At 47.6% G+C, this 19,697-nt stretch overlaps 1 pseudogene; it reads left to right on the top strand.

The window, feature by feature from the left end:
- LOC131270243 (large subunit ribosomal RNA) overlaps nucleotides 1-5,009 on the top strand; it is an 11,040-nt pseudogene extending 6,031 nt beyond the window's left edge.
- Nucleotides 5,010-19,697: the final 14,688 nt, after the last annotated feature.

Below are 19,697 nucleotides of genomic sequence, written 5' to 3' on the forward strand. Positions count from 1 at the left end.
CCCTCAGTGCCGCATTGATGATGCCATCGGGTCCCGGGGCCTTAGTGGGCACCATCCGCGCCGCGATCGCCAAGAGCTCCTCATCCGACACCTCCCTCACTGGTTCCTGCGTTGTCTGCCCCCAATCGACCAGATCCGGTGCAGGCCACTCAAAAGTGCCATGATCCGGGAAGAGTTCCGACACGACGTGCTGTAGAATCGCAGGATCTCGCTCCGGGGGGACGCGGCTACCCTTAAGGCGTGACGTTACTACCTTGTAGGCAGTGCCGAAGACGTTGTCCTCAGCTTCCGCAATCATCTCATCAAAGCTACGGTCCTTGCTTGCCTTGATGGCACGGGCGAGTTCCTTCTTACAGCTCCTGTGCCGTTCTCTGGCCAACTCTCGCTGTGCACCGGTTCCGGCGGTCAAAATCGCATCCTCAGATGACTTGCACTGCTCCCTGAGAAGGCCGATTTCCTGCGTCCACCAGTACATTTCCGGTCTCACCAAAAACTGCGCTGGCGGTGCCCTCTGCATCACCTCATCGCAGGCTCTAGTAAGTCCAGCGGTGAGAGTCGCCGGTGATACAGCCGCTTCGGCAAACCCGGAAGCCTGGAGCGCGATCTGGAAGGCTTCGGGATGGAATTGACGCAACTTCCATCTCGGTCCAATCTGCTCGCGTTGTCGCTGCCGGTCGCGATGCTGGTGCTGTTGTTGCGGTTGCCTCTGCTGGTGTGGTGAAGCGCTGCTGACTGGTGTCGCGGATACGCTGAATCTCACGTATCTGTGGTCACTGTTGGTGAAAGTGTCGAGCACCCGCCAGTCGTTACCGGGTTCAATGGCCGGACTGGCGAAGGACACGTCGACCACACTTTCAGTAGCACTGCCGTTGCCGACGAACGTGGGCACACTGCCGCGGTTCAAGATCGCCAGGTCAAGCTGGTCGACGACCTCGGCGAGATCTTCACCACGCGGCTTCGTCCTCGCGCTGCCCCATCGCACGTGCCAGGCATTGAAGTCGCCCGCCAAGACTACGAGGGGGTGTGCTCTGGCCTCGATATCGATCTCGTCGAGCAGCCGCTGGTAGTCCTCGTCCGTCCATCCCGGTGTTGGTGGGGCGTAGCAAGAGATGAAGGTCACCCCCGCCACCTGGACCGACACCAGTCCTACCCTACTTGCCCAGACTCGCTGTATGGGCAAGGCTCCGGTCGTAATAACAGCTGCCTTCGCTGTCGAGTCCACCGCCCAGTTCCCGTTATTGGGTGGAACACGGTAGATCTCCGACGCCAGCACAATGTCGATCCTTTGCTCCCGTGCGGTCTGGAGCATGAGGTCTTGTGCTACCCTGCTGCGCGCCAAGTTGATCTGGAGGATCTTCAACCCAGCGTCACGCCCTCTAACAGTGGTGTTCGTAGCTAGCGGGAACATGACGGCTGGCTACTTCCGCTGCAAACCGGTGAACCTGTCTGATGTTGTCCGGAACACGTAAGGCACTTGGGGCCCGAGCTGCACTCCTTGGCCTTGTGCTGCTTCGATCCGCACCGGAAGCAGCACTTGGAGTAGTCAGGGCCGGTGCACTCGCGAGAGCGGTGCCCCTTGCCAAAGCAGCGGTAGCAGAGCTGCTCTCCTGCAGGGACCGATGCGAGCGCCTGCACGACGCAACTCGTGTTCCCTATGGTGACCCGGTGACCGTCGAGGAGCTGGCACTGCCCGCGCGGCAGCTTGATATGGGCTTTCTGCAGCCCGTCGTACCGCCGCCACATCCGAACTGCCTCGCCCGGAACCGTCAGCCCCGCCTGTCGCTTAATCGCCGAAATCAAGTCGTCGACAGTCGCCAGCATGTCGATTCCTGTGATCGCGGCCGTCTGCTTGTCGACAAGGAGGTGGGCCACTCCATCCTCCTTGATGGCTTCGCTGACATCGGCCAGCACGCTCTCGCAGTCCGTGTTCGGCTTCAGCCACAGCGACAGCTTCCGCTCCCCTGTGCGGCAAACCCTCGCCACGAACTGATCCACATTGGTCTTGGAACGCACTGCCTTGTATGTGTCGAGGAAGGCCTTGCCCTCGTTGGCCTCGAGGACGATCACCGCAGGCCTCTCCACTTTAGCAGCGCTCTTTCCCGCTTTCTGTGGTGCTGCTCTCTTGTCTCCCTTGGCCACGACTTTAGCAAAGGATGCTGGTTGCGCATGCACCTTGGTTGCCACAGCCGCTGCTTTCTTTACCTTCGGTTTTGGCTTTTCTGGAGCCATGGCCTGGGACAAGACGGCCTCGACCGGGATCTCGGAGACATCAGGCGTGATGACTTCGTTCATGCCCGTCGGTTCGCCCTCTTTTTTCTTGCCGCGCCTTGCCCGGGTCCGCTTTCGTTTGGGAGTGTCGCCAGGTGGATGCTGGCTTTGCCCAACAGCACTGGAGTCGACGACATGTTGTTGTTGCTGCTGCGTAGCTACCGCCAACTCTCCCATCGAGTGGAGTCCACTTTGGAGCAGCATAAGTTCTCTTTCGCTGGCTGCCGCACGCTCACGAAGGCTAATGTTGTCTCGCTTCAGCTCCTGATTTTCACGAGACAACAACTTCAGCTTTGTCTTCAGCTCCGCGTCGTCATCCTTTGCCGTCGCCCGGCCCGTCTCCATCTCGCTAACCTTAGCGAGGAGAGTCTCGACGGTTGCCCGGAGCTCCCTCAACTCGCTGCTGAGGCTTGCGATAGTCGGCTCCTGCTGCGGGACTTCGGCCACCTGCTGGACGACGGTTGAGTTGAGCTCGTCCTCGTCGCTCTCCTCTGAAATCTCCATATCACTGGCTAGCAGGGCCATCCGCTGCACCACCACCACCGGCCGAGTGGGCGTCGCAGTCGATGGCGCGACACTGCCTCCCTTTCGCTGCCGAGTCAACGGCAGCGCAACCGATGATGTCATCACTTTGTCCCCGTCGTCCTTCGGCGATGGCGCGGTAGCGTCACAGGTGGACCGGAGCCTGACGGACCGACGCGTCGAAGGCTCCCCCGATGCCTGCTCCATTCCCCTACTGCAACCCAGAAAATCGCTGTGGGCAATGGGTTAGGTTGCGGAGAGCCAGGGTGGAGTGTCTGGGAAGGGAAGGTGGGAAGGGGAAGGGGAGTGGAGGAAGGCCAAGTACCGGTGCGAAAAAGAAACTCCAACAAATAAAAGGCCAAACCAATCTTTTTCCCCTTTCCAAATCTGAGCTTATATCTCAGTTCTTCTCTGCGATCAGGTGCCGCCTGGTTGACAAATCCGCAAACCGCCAGCCGATACACTCGCCATAAAACTCAGAGTGCCGCCTGGTTGTGATAACCGGTGATCTCCACCAGCCGAGACACTTGATGAACTGAAGGCGCCGCCTGGTTGTGACGTTGAAAAGCTCAGCACCAGTGCCGCCGCCTGGTAACAGTGTTCGAAATCTCCGTGAGCCGAGACACCCGCCACGACCCGAAGCGCCGCCTGGTGGCAATGCTGGCAATCCGCTGGTACTGGTGGCGCCGCCTGGCGGCCAAGTTCGGAACCAAGTTTAGCCGAGACACACTGAAATATTTCACCGGGATGATCGAACCTCGAAATTTTTCAGCCGAGACACATGAAACATTTCACTCTTAGCCGAGACACCTTGAAAAGTTTCACTGAAACATTTCAACCGGATGGTTGGTCCATGAAATATTTCAGCCGGGACACTTGAAACATTTCACCCCCAGCCGGGACACCTATCCGGGACACACTGCCGCCAACGGTCAATTAAAAATACCGGCCAATTTGGATAACCGGCCAATTTGAATTACCGACCGATTTGAATTAACGGCCACTTCAAACCAACGGCCACCGACTCCACCAACGGTCAATTTGAACGACCCGAAAATCCGGCACCAACGGTCCTTTTTTGAAAAACTGGATCAGATGACACGGAGCCCGATTCGGCTTAGGTGAAATCGCTCGGATCTTCGAGTCCGAATCCGGCTGGAAAATGGACGATCGAATCTTCACCTGCCAAAATTTTTGCACCGCGTGCTTTCACTTTATTTACACTTATTTTGCGCTGAATTCGTCTTTTTTCATACGGTTTTCTCTGACTTTCGTTTTAAAACACCATCTGTCATCTAAAAAACCACATCCGGCCAGGATCCGGACACTTTTTTAACCGAAAAACACGTAGTCCCAAATGGGGCTACGCCCCGGGCCGCTCTCCATACAAAATGTAAACAAACACTTTTCTTTCTTATTTTTCGTTGAAATCGATGATTTTAATGCGGTTTTCACTACTAATCTGTAGATTGGCACTAGTTTTAACGATTACAACAAACTTTCGTGGGTTCTTTAAACTTTTTACGCGAAATTTTTATGAAAAACACGGAGCGACGCTCAGCACGTGTTGACACTACAGCGTTTGACAGCTCACACACAGGGATAACTGGCTTGTGGCCGCCAAGCGTTCATAGCGACGTGGCTTTTTGATCCTTCGATGTCGGCTCTTCCTATCATTGCGAAGCAAAATTCACAAAGCGTAGGATTGTTCACCCTTTCAAGGGAACGTGAGCTGGGTTTAGACCGTCGTGAGACAGGTTAGTTTTACCCTACTGGTGTGCAAGTACTATCTCAATGGAATTCCTGTGCAGTACGAGAGGAACCACAGGTACGGACCAATGGCTCAATACTAGTCCGAGCGGACTTTGGTATGACGCTACGTCCGTCGGATTATGCCTGAACGCCTCTAAGGTCGTAACCGAACCAGGCTGGTAGTATATGTATAGGAGTCGTTAGCTAGATGGCTAATAACATCACGAGACCGGATTGAGTCTTCTATAGACTCTTTCCATTTATTGGAAACCCTCAAACTGAGCCTATCGCGAGTGCGCTCGCCGAAGTACCTGAAGTGGGAAAAGGCGTTGTGCTTGCCGATCTTCCAAGAATAGTTTCGACTCCTAAGACCACCCGAAAACGACGGGTTTGCAGGCTGGGCGCTACGCATTGAAGAGAGATGTACATTTCGATCCTTTCAGGCGACCCATGCTTGGTGGTTGTGTGCGGTGTGCTCCCCCCGGGGGGCACATGCGGCATACCGTGTGTGGACTAGTTGGACCCACCCTTGCGGTGGACCGACCGGTCAGTGGTGTTTGCGGGTTAACACATGCGAGCGTTGCGGCCCAGAGGCCTTACCGCCTTTCACTGCGGGTTCGTCAAGAACTTGGAGATGGTCGCAACGCATCGGGTCCTCCCGGGGTACTTGGTGTTTGGATGCTGGCTTGGTGATTAAACACTTGATATTCCATCTTCGGATGAATTTCGGGTGTCACCTGTTGCCTAAGACCACTTGCATGTTTAGCTCGCCGTGGGGTAGCAAGCGTTGTGATCTAATGGCCTTACCGGGCAAACACTTTCGGTTCGTCAAGGACTTGGAGTGCCGGGACGGGTTGGCGGATCCATCACTCTGAGTATGCCGGGTTGATACTTGGGGTTGGTTTGGTTTTGGTGACCCAATACTAGATGTACCATCTCGGTGGTATGTCAGTATCACCTATACTCCAGACCACTTGCATGGTTAGCAAGCGTTGTGATCTAATGGCCCAACCGGGCAAACACTTTGGGTTCGCAAGGACTTAGAGTGCCGGGACGGGTTGGCGGATCCAACACTCTGGGTACCTCCGGGTACTTGGGGTTGGTTGAGGACTTGGTGAACAAACACTTGATATACACTCTCCGGATGTACTTCGGGTGTCACCTGTTGTCCGAGACCACTTGCATGGTTAGCAAGCGTTGTGATTCAATGGCCCTACCGGGCAAACACTTTGGGTTCGCAAGGACTTGGAGTGCCGGGACGGGTTGGCGGATCCAACACTCTGGGTACCTCCGGGTACTTGGGGTTGGTTGAGGACTTGGTGAACAAACACTTGTTGTACACTCTCCGGATGTACTTCGGGTGTCACCTGTTGTCCGAGGCCACTTGCATGGTAGCAAGCGTTGTGATACAATGGCCCTACCGGGCAAACACTTTGGGTTCGCAAGGACTTGGAGTGCCGGGACGGGTTTGCGGATCCAACACTCTGGGTACCTCCGGGTACTTGGGGTTGGTTGAGGACTTGGTGAACAAACACTTGATATACACTCTTCGGATGTACTTCGGGTATCGCCTGTTGTCCGAGACCACTTGCATGGTTAGCAAGCGTTGTGGTCTAATGGCCCTACCGGGCAAACACTTTGGGTTCGCGAGGACTTAGAGTGCTGGTAGTGGTTGGCGGACCCAACACTCTGGGTACCTCCGGGTACTTGGGGTTGGTTGAGGACTTGGTGAACAAACACTTGTTGTACACTCTCCGGATGTACTTCGGGTGTCACCTGTTGTCCGAGACCACTTGCATGGTTAGCAAGCGTTGTGGTCTAATGGCCCTACCGGGCAAACACTTTATGTTCGCGAGGACTTGGAGTGCTGGTAGTGGTTGGCGGACCCAACACTCTGGGTACCTCCGGGTACTTGGGGTTGGTTGAGAACTTGGTGAAGATACCCCTGTCACCTTGTTCGAGGCCACTTGCATGGTCGCAAGCGTTGTGATACAATGGCCCTACCGGGCAAACACTTTGGGTTCGCAAGGACTTGGAGTGCCGGGACGGGTTGGCGGATCCAACACTCTGGGTACCTCCGGGTACTTGGGGTTGGTTGAGGACTTGGTGAGCAAACACTTGATATACGTTCTTCGGATGTACTTCGGGTGTCACCTGTTGTCCGAGGCCACTTGCATGGTCAACGGTTGAGGTGGTGATGGCGGGTCGGTGCTGTAGGGTGCCGGCCTGTTGGCTGCCTTGGCCGGGTTGGTTGGTTAACACTTGATTGGGCTTGCACCCGAGGGTAATGGCACTTGAAGGTGGGTACTGGCCGGCTGACCTGGTGTGATGGTTGGTTGGTGAACACTTGGCGGTACTTGCACTTGGCTGTGCTTGGACTTGAAGGTGGGATCCGGCTGGCCTAGGCCATTGGTGGTTGGTTGGTGGGTTAGCCCTTAGCTGGGCTGGCTGGCTGGCTGGCCATCGGTGGTGTGGTGTGGTGAGGTGTGTGGAGTCGAGCATCGCGCGCCGTTGCCTTCTTCGGAGTGTTGTAGGTACGCAAGAGCTTGCAATGCAAAGAGGTTGGTGATGGAGTGACATTGCCTTCACCATGGAGTTGCGGGTACTTAGGTACTTGCAAGGAGATGGTGGTATGGTGGTGTTGCGTGTGTGGTGTTCGATTAGAAAGATATAATTTCTAAGTCCGGATTAGTGCTGTCAGTGGGGCCGCCGCTAACAGGTCCTGCACGGCCACCGTGGGGCTTGACTTGGCGCTATTCCGGACTTGGGGCGATCACGATGTCCCCGTGCGGGACTTAGAAGATGGAAGAACACAAGTACCCTTATCCCATGACTTGTGAGCGATTGGCATACGTTACCACATGAAGAGAAAAATTGGCTAAGTCCCGGATCCATATTATATGAAGAGAAAAATCGGCTAAGTCCCGGATCCATATTATATGAAGAGAAAAATTGGCTAAGTCCCGGATCCATATTATATGAAGAGAAATATCGGCTAAGTCCAGGATCCATATATAATAACCTAATAATCGGCTAAGTCCCGGATCCATATTATATGAAGAGAAAAATCGGCTAAGTCCAGGATCCATATATAATAACCTAATAATCGGCTAAGTCCAGGATCCATATATAATAACCTAATAACAGGCTAAGTCCAGGATCCATATTATATGAAGAGAAAAATCGGCTAAGTCCGAGATTGGGTCTGTCAGACATACACTTTCAAGATACCACACAAGCAAGCAAGATGGCCTAGTGATGGAACCATATAATATGAAGAGAAAAATCGGCTAAGTCCCAGATTGGGTCTGTCAGAAATACACTTCCAAGTTACCACACAAGCAAGCAAGATGGCCTAGTGATGGATCCATATGATATGAAGAGAAAAATCGGCTAAGTCCAGGATCCATATAATATGAAGAGAAAAATCGGCTAAGTCCCAGATTGGGTCTGTCAGAAATACACTTCCAAGTTACCACACAAGCAAGCAAGATGGCCTAGTGATGGATCCATATGATATGAAGAGAAAAATCGGCTAAGTCCCAGATTGGGTCTGTCAGAAATACACTTCCAAGTTACCACACAAGCAAGCAAGATGGCCTAGTGATGGATCCATATGATATGAAGAGAAAAATCGGCTAAGTCCAGGATCCATATAATATGAAGAGAAAAATCGGCTAAGTCCCAGATTGGGTCTGTCAGAAATACACTTCCAAGTTACCACACAAGCAAGCAAGATGGCCTAGTGATGGATCCATATGATATGAAGAGAAAAATCGGCTAAGTCCAGGATCCATATAATATGAAGAGAAAAATCGGCTAAGTCCCAGATTGGGTCTGTCAGAAATACACTTCCAAGTTACCACACAAGCAAGCAAGATGGCCTAGTGATGGATCCATATGATATGAAGAGAAAAATCGGCTAAGTCCAGGATCCATATAATATGAAGAGAAAAATCGGCTAAGTCCCAGATTGGGTCTGTCAGAAATACACTTCCAAGTTACCACACAAGCAAGCAAGATGGCCTAGTGATGGATCCATATGATATGAAGAGAAAAATCGGCTAAGTCCAGGATCCATATAATATGAAGAGAAAAATCGGCTAAGTCCCAGATTGGGTCTGTCAGAAATACACTTCCAAGTTACCACACAAGCAAGCAAGATGGCCTAGTTATGGATCCATATGATATGAAGAGAAAAATCGGCTAAGTCCCAGATTGGGTCTGTCAGACATACACTATCAAGTTACCACACAAGCAAGCAAGATGGCCTAGTGATGGATCCATATGATATGAAGAGAAAAATCGGCTAAGTCCCAGATTGGGTCTGTCAGAAATACACTTCCAAGTTACCACATGAGCAAGCAAGATGGCCTAGTGATGGATCCATATAATATGCAGAGAAAAATCGGCTAAGTCCCAGATTGGGTCTGTCAGAAATACACTTCCAAGTTACCACATGAGCAAGCAAGTTACCACATGAAGAGAAAGCCGGCAAAGTCTGGGAATGTTACCACATGAACTGGAAAATGGGCAAAAACCTACCTTCACAGGGAACGTGAATAAGTAAGGCTGTAGACATCGGATCGACAAGCCAAAGACTGATATGGAAAGGAAATGAGTAGTACTAGCTTTCCTGAGAGTTGCAGAGCTTAGACTGCATATGAACGAAAGTTATTAAGCGTCAAAGTCAGAGAAGTTACCCAAAGGAACACAAGTTCCAACTTAGAGCATGTATACCGCCTAGACGGTAAGAGGTACGGCCAGGCTGAGGAATAAGGAAATGTTGGCCAACATGTTCCCTAACTATCCCCCGAAGACCGCAAAGCAATCCAACATCAACCAAGAAAGTTATAGCCCGATCAAGGAAACACCTACTTTGCACCGATATTGCACCAAATACATGTACCAAGCACCTTCGGTTGCATACCTGCAGGGGTTTACCATAGTAGGCCATGGAAGACCGATATACCGAACATAATCACTTTCTATCTCCTCGGGTGTTTGAGATAGCGCTTTGCGGTACAAGAACGAAAGTTAGACTTTATCTTGGTGCATCTTTTTGCCCAAGATCACAAGACCCTATCTACCAAGGCAAGAAAGTTGTGTGGGGACAAAATGTCCAAAAGTGCCCAAAGTGGCACACTTGAACCATATATTCGAGAAAAACACAAGTGTGGGCCCGAGCTAGCAAGTTGAAATGTTCTGACCGTCAGTAGCCCTAGTTGAGGTGCACTTATCATTATATGAGGCCATCGTGCCAGCTAGTCTCTAAAGGGGCGATATGGGTGTTCCAAGGTTTGTACCCAATTGAGGAAAAAACAGGGTAAGGTACGGTGTACCGCGAATAACTCGGGCTATAGATGTCCGATCGATGAGTTTGGCATATGTATGGAAAGGTCTCGACGAGACCTAACTACCCTGAAAGTATGAAGGCAAAGACTTGAATGACCGGGAAGTTATTAAGTGCACAAGTGGTAAAGTTGCACCAAAGTCCATGTTACCCGAAGTGGTACATGAACACCCAATATTCGACCAAAACACAAGTTTAGAGACGAGCTAGCGAGCTACATTGTTCAGACCGTCAGTAGCCCGCATCAAGACACGCATTTCATTATATTGAGCCTAGCCGCTAGCTTGACTCGAAGTCGGTCATATGGTTGGTTGATGGTTTGGACCGACCACGTGGTGTACCAAGGTTATGTACCTTTCATGAATTAAAACTCTGGCTGTATGGCACTGAGCGACAAGCTAAGGTGTGATTTGGAATAGTCTTGAGTGGGACTATTTAGGAAAAATGCGAACAAAAAATCACAAAGTCCTTGGGCGAAGCTATTAGCGAAACATAGAGCAAATTGGTACCAAAAACTATGGAAATGGGACTTGAGTCAAAAATAACCGCAAGTTGGAGAAGAGATAGCAAGCTTGCGTAGAACATTTATAACTAGTGCGTGGTATGACCAACAAAAATGTGTATGGGGCCAAGGCGCTGGCTGGCCTCCAAAGTGGTGATATGGGCGATTCAAAGTTTGTACCCAAGTATGAACAAGTATGGAAAAAACAGGGTAAGGTACCAAGTACCATGAATAACTTCGGCTGTAGATGGCCTAGCGAGGCAAACCGCATATCGTTGGAAAGGTATTGGGGAGACCTATCTACCCTGAAAGTTTCATGAGGCTGAGTTGAAAGACCACGGAGATATTAGGTGATGATGGTCCAATTCGGGGACCAAGTCGCTGGAAATGGCACTTGACCAAAATCACGCTTGGAAGGTGAATACCGGCTTACCGGTAAGAGATAGCGACTTGGCGTAGAATATTCATAAGTTGGGCGTGTAAAGACGCAACTTTCATTATATGGGGGCAACCCGGTCAGGGTGCTCCAAGTCGGTCGTTTGGTCGGTTTATGGTTTGGGCCGACCATGTGGTGTACCAAGAAGAGGTACCTTTCATGAATTATAACTCGGTCAGTTTGCCACCGAGCGACAAGTTGCGATGTGATTTGGAATGGTCTTGAGTGGGACTATCAAGCAAAAATACAAATAGAAAATCAGCTTGTCCATGGCCGAAGCTATTAGTGAAACATATAGCAAAATGGGTCCAAAAACGAATGAAATGGGACTTGGACCAAGAATAACGGCAAGTTGGAGAAGAGATAGCAAGTTGGCGTAGAACAATTATATTTGGTGCATGGCATGACCAACAAAAAAGTATATGGGGCCAAGGTGCTAGCTGGCCTCCAAAGTGGAGATGTGGGCGATCCAAAGTTTGTACCCAAGTACGAACAAGTATGGAAAAAACAGGGTAAGGTACCAAGTACCATTAATAACTTCGGCTGTAGATGGCCGAGCGAGGCAAACGGCTCACCGTTGGAAAGGTCTTGGGGAGACCTATCTACCCTGAAAGTTTTATGAGGCTGAGTTGAAAGACCACGGAGATATTAGGTGATGATGGTCCAATTCGGGGACCAAGTCGCAGGAAATGGCACTTGACCAAAATCACCCTTGGAAGGTGAATACCGGCTTACCGGTAAGAGATAGCGACTTGGCGTAGAATATTCATAAGTTGGGCGTGTAGAGACGCAACTTTCATTATATGGGGGCAACCCGGTCAGGGTGCTCCAAGTCGGTCGTTTGGTCGGTATATGGTTTGGGCCGACCACATGGTGTACCAAGTTGAGGTATCTTTCATGAATTATAACTCGGTCAGTTTGCCACCGAGCGACAAGTTGCGGTGTGTTTTGGAATGGTCTTGAGTGGGACTATCAAGCAAAAATACAAACAGAATATCAGCTTGTCCATGGCCGAAGCTATTAGTGAAACATATAGCAAAATGGGTCCGAAAACGAATGAAATGGGACTTGGACCAAGAATAACGGCAAGTTAGAGAAGAGATAGCAAGTTGGCGTAGAACAATTATATTTAGTGCATGGTATGACCAAGAAAAAAGTATATGGGGCAAAGGTGCTGGCTGGCCTCCAAAGTGGAGATATGGGCGATACAAAGTTTGTACCCAAGTATGGCAAAAACTGGTAGAGGTACCTTTCATGAATTACTGCTCAGGCTGTATGGCACTTAGCGGGACGCTTGGCTCTGGTATGGAATAGTCTTGAGTGGGACTATCAAGGAAAAATACGAACAAAAAATCACCATGTCCACGGACGAAGGTATTAGCGAAACTTAGAGCGAAATTGCGACCAAGTCGCTGGAAATGGCCCTTGGACCAAGTATACCGTCAAGGCGGTACGAGATAGCGAGTTGACGTGGAATATTTATAAGTTTGCCTCCACGAGACGAAAGTTTAGTTATATGGGGCCAACCCGCTCAGGGTTGTCCAAGTCGGTCATATGGCTGATCGAAATTTTCGACCAAGTACTGAGAAAACAGGGTAAGGTACCGTGTACCTCAAATAACTTTGGCTGTAGATGTCCGAGCGAGGCAAACGGCATAGCGTTGGAAAGGTCTTGAGGTGTTCTAGGCACCCTGAAAGTTTGAAAAGGCTATCTGGAAAACTCGTGGAGATATTAGAGAAACATTGGGCCCAAAAGATACCAAGTCGCAGGAAATGGGCCCTCCAAGAACACCCTAAAATCCCAATTACGGCTAAGTTGCAGGCCAGCTAGCGAAGTGAAATGTTCTAGGCATAACTAGAACACGTTAATGCGCAACTTTTTGAATCAGAACTTTTTTCGATATCTGGCCCCCAAAGGGGGGATATGGGCGATCAAAGGATTTTTCCAAGTTTCGGTACTTTTTACGGTATCGCTCATAGCTCCGGCTGTATGCAAGCAAATGACAATCTAAGACATGATTTGGAAAGGTATTGAGCAGTACTAACTTACGTTAGAACACAGCGAAGCGCTATCGGTTCATGGCAAGGCCGATATAAGCAGTCAAAGATGAAAAATGTTGACAAAATGAACAAAAATTACCTTGGTACGCGAATAGCGGCCAGGGATGAAGAGGTACGAAGGTGGTGTAGAAGAATTATAATTAGGGCTTGGTACGCTCTAAAAGTTTGCCGAAGACCACAAAGCGCTCAGACCCATAGAAAGTGGCCATTTGGGCCGAACAGTGCGTGCAAAGAGGTGAAAATGCAAAAATTGCACTTTGGGGGGCGATTTGCGGGGGGAAGGAGGGGTCGGAGGGCAAAATGTCCCTTGACCAAAAAGTCTTATCTCGTCGAGATCTACAACATTGCCGAAGACCGCAAAGCGCTAGCTCGCAATCGAAAAATCGAGAATTTGAAAATTTTCTAAGTCTTGGGCTCCCTAAGGAAAAGTTTCAAAAATCACGTTTGTCCCCAATTTTGAAGGGGAAGGAGTCGGTTCCGGGGCATGGTGTCTTCGGCAAAAAGTCTTATCTTTTTGCGTACTTTCGACTAGTTCAATAAAAATTTTTGACCCAAAATTTGTTCGGCGGACCCCTAGGTCGAAAAACCCGAAAAAAGTCGAAAAAAGTCGAAAATGTCGAAAAATGAGAAAACCTCATATTCGGACTCTACACGAGCCCCAGATATTGAAAAGTGAAATCCGCGGTCGATTTGGAACAAAAAATTGACCTAGGCAAAGTTGTATGGAGGTAGGGACCCCTGAGAAAAAAGTTTGGTCCCGAGGCTCCTTGGACCACCAAGTCCCTAGGTCGGACCAAAATCGGAAAAAATCCGACCAAAGTCGAAAGTGTCGAAAATTTTAAAAAACCCCTTTTGGGGCCCTATGGCCTCCCTAGATAATGAAAAGTGAGGTCCGCGGCCGATCCGGAAGAAAAACTTGACCTAGGCAAACTTGTATGACGGTGGGGACCCAAAAAAATTTCGATGAGTGTAGTTTAGACAGGCCGGAAAATGTATCGGTGGTGCGTATCAAGGGACGTCTTTTAGTTCTATGGGGTGGTGGTCGTCGAACAAAGTCGCCTAGGTCGACCACCAGAAAGACCAGTCGTGTTGTAATGGATGTTTTGGCCACTTTACTAGGGAAACCTAGTAGGTCGAAGCAAATTTGGGGTTCGAGATGAGTTGGTGAAAGTTGGTCCAACCTAGGTGTGCTTGGTGGAGGTTGACCATGAAAGTAGAGCATGATGGGAATGACCATAACTTTGGTTCTAGATGTCGGATCGGTACACTTTCGGCAGTTTTGGAAAGGTGAAGGCCTGCTCTAGCTATGTTTCCTACCAAGCTAAGCGCCTACTAGTGACCCGGAGGAGGTATTAAGGGTCAAAGGCAAAAAGGGGTACCCTAAAGTGCATGTGACCAAGAAAATGGGAAAAACGGTATCGCCTATAGCTCAGGCTGTATGGCTCGGATCGGAAAGCTTGGATATGCGTTGGAAAGGTCTTGACGAGCGCTAGCTATGTGTCCTACCAAGCGAAGCGCTAGGTGTTGAGCAAGTCGGTCATATTAGAGGGCAAAGGTGAAAAATGGTGGTTTAGAGGCGAAAATTCACCTTATGATCGAAAATAGCGGGCGAACGATAAGAGCTACGAACACGGCGTAGAACAATCATAAGTACGTTACCACAAGACCTAACTTTGGCCAATATAGAGCGAGAAGATCGGAGGTACCCATCAGGGTGATATGGCTGGTTCAAAGTTGGACCAAAACGAGACTTGAGAAATGGGTTGAAACACGGTATCGCGAATAACTCAGGCTGTATGGAACGGATCGACAAGCTAAGATCAGTGTTGGAAAGGTCGAACCGAGCGCTAACTATAATCCCAAACAACCGAAGCGCTAAGTGTTGAGCAAAACTGAGTTATTAAGCGACAAAGTGGAAAAATAATACCAAAATTTCCAAAAATCACACAAGACCAAGAATACCGAGCAGGCGGTAAGAGATAGCGGGTTGACGTGGAATACTTATAAGTTTGCCTCTACGAGACCTAAAAGTCGTCCATAGACAGCGAGAAGATCGGACCACTCTGGAAGGGTGATACGAGTGGTCAAAAATTGGCAAAAATGAAACATGGCTAAAATGGATTTGACTTGTGCACCGTATAGCTCCGGCTGTATGGCATGGATTGTTAAGCTAGGATATGTTTTGGAAAGGTAACACCCAGCGCTAGATACGACTAGAAGAAAGCAAAGCGCTAACTAGCATGGTTTGGAAGTTATTAAGTGTCAAAGTCGAAAAATGTTACCAAAATTGAAACTCGAGTACATTGGGCCAAAAAGTACAAGTTGTGAAATTTGGACTTACGAGTAAAATACCGAGCAGGCGGTAAGAGATAGAGACTTGGTGTAGAACAATTATATGTTGGGCATGTTATAACCTATATTTGGCCCGAACATAGTGACGAGATCGGTGGTACCCAAAAGGGTGGTACAGGTGTTAGATGGTTTTCCCAGAGCATAAGCTCCACATGATATGGAAAACGGGAAACATCATAACTTCGGCTGTATGGCATGGAATGGAACGAACAAGGTATCGATGGAAAGAGAAAAGGTAGCGCTAACTATAATTCCTACCAAGCAAAGCGCTAGCATGTGACCGTTCGGGTGTTATTGTGAGTCAAAGTCAGAAATTGTTACCACGAGAGGCGAAAATCCGACTAAGTCCATGAATACCGGGCTGGCGGTAAGAGATACGGCTTGGCCGTAGAACATTTATAAGTTGGCCAATACAAGACCTAAGTTTCGTCCATAGACGACAAGAAGATCGAAGATACGTGAAGGTGAGATATGGGCGTCCCAAAGTGGGCCTTTGAAAAAGTGACAAACTTCCCTTATAACAGCATACACCAAATATCTCTGGCTCTATGGCACCGAATAAGAAGTTGAGGTCAGCGATAGAAAGGTGATAGTCAGCGCTAAATATCATACGAACAGAGTGAAGCGCTAAAGGGAAAGGATCTTGGTGATATAAGGTGACAAAGTCGAGAAAAGTTGCCTCAAAATCATGAAAAATGTGAAAAAATGGCTAAGTCCCGGGTGCCTTAAGGGCAGGTTGATCGAATGTACCGAGCTGGCGGTACGAGATAGAGACTTGGTGTAGAACAATTATATGTTTGGCATGGCAAGACCTACATTTGGTCAATACAAAGTGAGAAGATCAAAGAAACCCGTAAGGGTGATATTGGTGTCCAAAGGTAAAAAGCACTAAGTCTTGGGAAACTTATATGAAGAAAAAGGACCCTGATGGGTCATATAGGATGGATCGAAAAATCGGCTAAGTCCCAAAATGGGGATGTCAGAACTACACTCAAATGTTACCACACCAAGCAAGGCAAACTTATATGAAGCAAAGGACCCTGATGGGTCATATGGTATTGGTCGAAAAATCGGCTAAGTCCCAAAATGATGATGTCAGAACTACACTCAAATGTTACCACACCAAGCAAGGCAAACTTATATGAAGCAAAGGACCCTGATGGGTCATATGGTATTTTACGAAAAATCGGCTAAGTCCCAAAATGGGGATGTCAGAACTACACTCAAATGTTACCACACCAAGCAAGGCAAACTTATATGAAGCAAAGGACCCTGATGGGTCATATGGTATTTTACGAAAAATCGGCTAAGTCCCAAAATGGTGATGTCAGAACTACACTCAAATGTTACCACACCAAGCAAGGCAAACTTATATGAAGCAAAGGACCCATATGGGTCATATGGTATTTTACGAAAAATCGGCTAAGTCCCAAAATGATGATGTCAGAACTACACTCAAATGTTACCATACCAAGCAAGGCAAACTTATATGAAGCAAAGGACCCTGATGGGTCATATGGTATTGATCGAAAAATCGGCTAAGTCCCAAAATGGGGATGTCTGAACTACACTCAAATGTTACCACATCAAGCAAGGCAAACTTATATGAAGGAAAGGACCCTGATGGGTCATATGGTATTTTACGAAAAATCGGCTAAGTCCCAAAATGGGGATGTCAGAACTACACTCATGTGTTACCACACCAAGCAAGGCAAACTTATATGAAGGCAAGGACCCTGATGGGTCATATGGTATTTTACGAAAAATCGGCTAAGTCCCAAAATGATGATGTCAGAACTACACTCAAATGTTACCACACCAAGCAAGGCAAACTTATATGAAGCAAAGGACCCTGATGGGTCATATGGTATTGGTCGAAAAATCGGCTAAGTCCCAAAATGGGGATGTCAGAACTACACTCATGTGTTACCACACCAAGCAAGGCAAACTTATATGAAGCAAAGGACCCTGATGGGTCATATGGTATTTTACGAAAAATCGGCTAAGTCCCAAAATGGTGATGTCAGAACTACACTAAAATGTTACCACACCAAGCAAGGCAAACTTATATGAAGGCAAGGACCCTGATGGGTCATATGGTATTTTACGAAAAATCGGCTAAGTCCCAAAATGGGGATGTCAGAACTACACTCATGTGTTACCACACCAAGCAAGGCAAACTTATATGAAGGCAAGGACCCTGATGGGTCATATGGTATTTTACGAAAAATCGGCTAAGTCCCAAAATGATGATGTCAGAACTACACTCAAATGTTACCACACCAAGCAAGGCAAACTTATATGAAGCAAAGGACCCTGATGGGTCATATGGTATTGGTCGAAAAATCGGCTAAGTCCCAAAATGGGGATGTCAGAACTACACTCATGTGTTACCACACCAAGCAAGGCAAACTTATATGAAGCAAAGGACCCTGATGGGTCATATGGTATTTTACGAAAAATCGGCTAAGTCCCAAAATGGTGATGTCAGAACTACACTAAAATGTTACCACACCAAGCAAGGCAAACTTATATGAAGGCAAGGACCCTGATGGGTCATATGGTATTTTACGAAAAATCGGCTAAGTCCCAAAATGGTGATGTCCCCCTTAATACAGCATCCCTACTTAAAGGCATCTCGGACTTAGTCGATTTTTCATAAATTCTAAGAAATTCATATGTTAGGATGCTGGGAGATAAATAAGATGCTGCATGGAGATGAATCTTGATCTCCTACATCTCCCATCTTAATACAGCATCCCTACTTAAAGGCATCTCGGACTTAGTCGATTTTTCATAAATTCTAAGAAAAACATATGTTAGGATGCTGCGAGACGAATGGGATGCTGCATGGAGATGAATCTTGATCTTCTTCATCTTTCATCTCAATACAGCATCCCTACTATAAGGCATCTCGGACTTAGTCGATTTTTCATAAATTCTAAGAAAAACATATGTTAGGGTGCTGCGAGATGAATGGGATGCTGCAAGAAGATGAATCTTGATCTTCTTCATCTCCCATCTTAATACAGCATCCCTACTTAAAGGTATCTTGGACGAAGTTGATTTTTCATAAATTCTAAGGAAAACATATGTAAGGATGCTGCGAGATGAATGGGATGCTGCAGGGAGATGAAACTTGATCTTCTTCATCTCCCATCTTAATACAGCATCCCTACTTAAAGGCATCTCGGACTTAGTCGATTTTTCATAAATTCTAAGAAAAACATATGTTAGGATGCTGCGAGATGAATGGGATGCTGCATGGAGATGAAACTTGATCTTCTTCATCTCCCATCTTAATACAGCATCCCTACTTAAAGGCATCTCGGACTTAGTCGATTTTTCATAAATTCATAGAAATTCTTATGTTAGGATGCTGCGAGATGAATCTTGATCTTCTTCATCTCCCATCTTAATACAGCATCCCTCTTTAAAGGCATCTCGGACTTAGTCGATTTTTCATAAATTCTAAGAAAAACATATGTTAGGATGCTGCGAGATGAATGGGATGCTGCATGGAGATGAATCTTGATCTTCTTCATCTCCCATCTCAATACAGCATCCCTACTTAAAGGCATCTCGGACTTAGTCGAATTTTCATAAATTCTAAGAAATTCATATGTAAGGATGCTGGGAGATGAATAAGATGCTGCATGGAGATGAATCTTGATCTTCTTCATCTCCCATCTCAATACAGCATCCCTACTCAAAGGCATCTTGGACTTAGTCCATTTTTCATAAATTCTATGAAATTCATATGTTAGGATGCTGAGAGATAAATGGGATGCTGCATAGAGATGAATCTTGATCTTCTTCATCTCTTATCTTAATACAGCATCCCTACTTAAAGGCATCTCGGACTTAGTCGATTTTTCATAAATTCTAAGAAAAACATATATTATCATGCTGGGAGATGAATGGGATGCTGCATGGTGATGAATCTTGATCTTCTTCATCTCTTATCTTAATACAGCATCCCTACTTAAAGGCATCTCGGACTTAGTCGATTTTTCATAAATTCTAAGAAAAACATATGTTAGGATGCTGCGAGATGAATGGGATGCTGCATGGAGATGAATCTTGATCTATTTCATCTCCCATCTTAATACAGCATCCCTACTGAAAGGCATCTCGGACTTAGTCGATTTTTCATAAATTTTAAGAAAAACATATGTTAGGATGCTGCGAGATGAATGGGATGCTGCATGGAGATGAATCAGGATCTTCTTCATCTCCCATCTTAATACAGCATCCCTACTTAGAGGCATCTCGGACTTAGTCGATTTTTCATAAATTCTAAGAAATTCATATGTTAGGAAGCTGGGAGACGAATGGGATGCTGCATGGAGATGAATCTTGATCTTCTTCATCTCCCATCTTAATACAGCATCCCTACTTAAAGGCATCTCGGACTTAGTCGATTTTTCATAAATTCTAAGAAATTCATAT

Source organism: Anopheles coustani, assembly GCF_943734705.1.
Source record: "Anopheles coustani chromosome X unlocalized genomic scaffold, idAnoCousDA_361_x.2 X_unloc_18, whole genome shotgun sequence".
Classification (NCBI taxonomy): Eukaryota; Metazoa; Arthropoda; class Insecta; order Diptera; family Culicidae; genus Anopheles; species Anopheles coustani.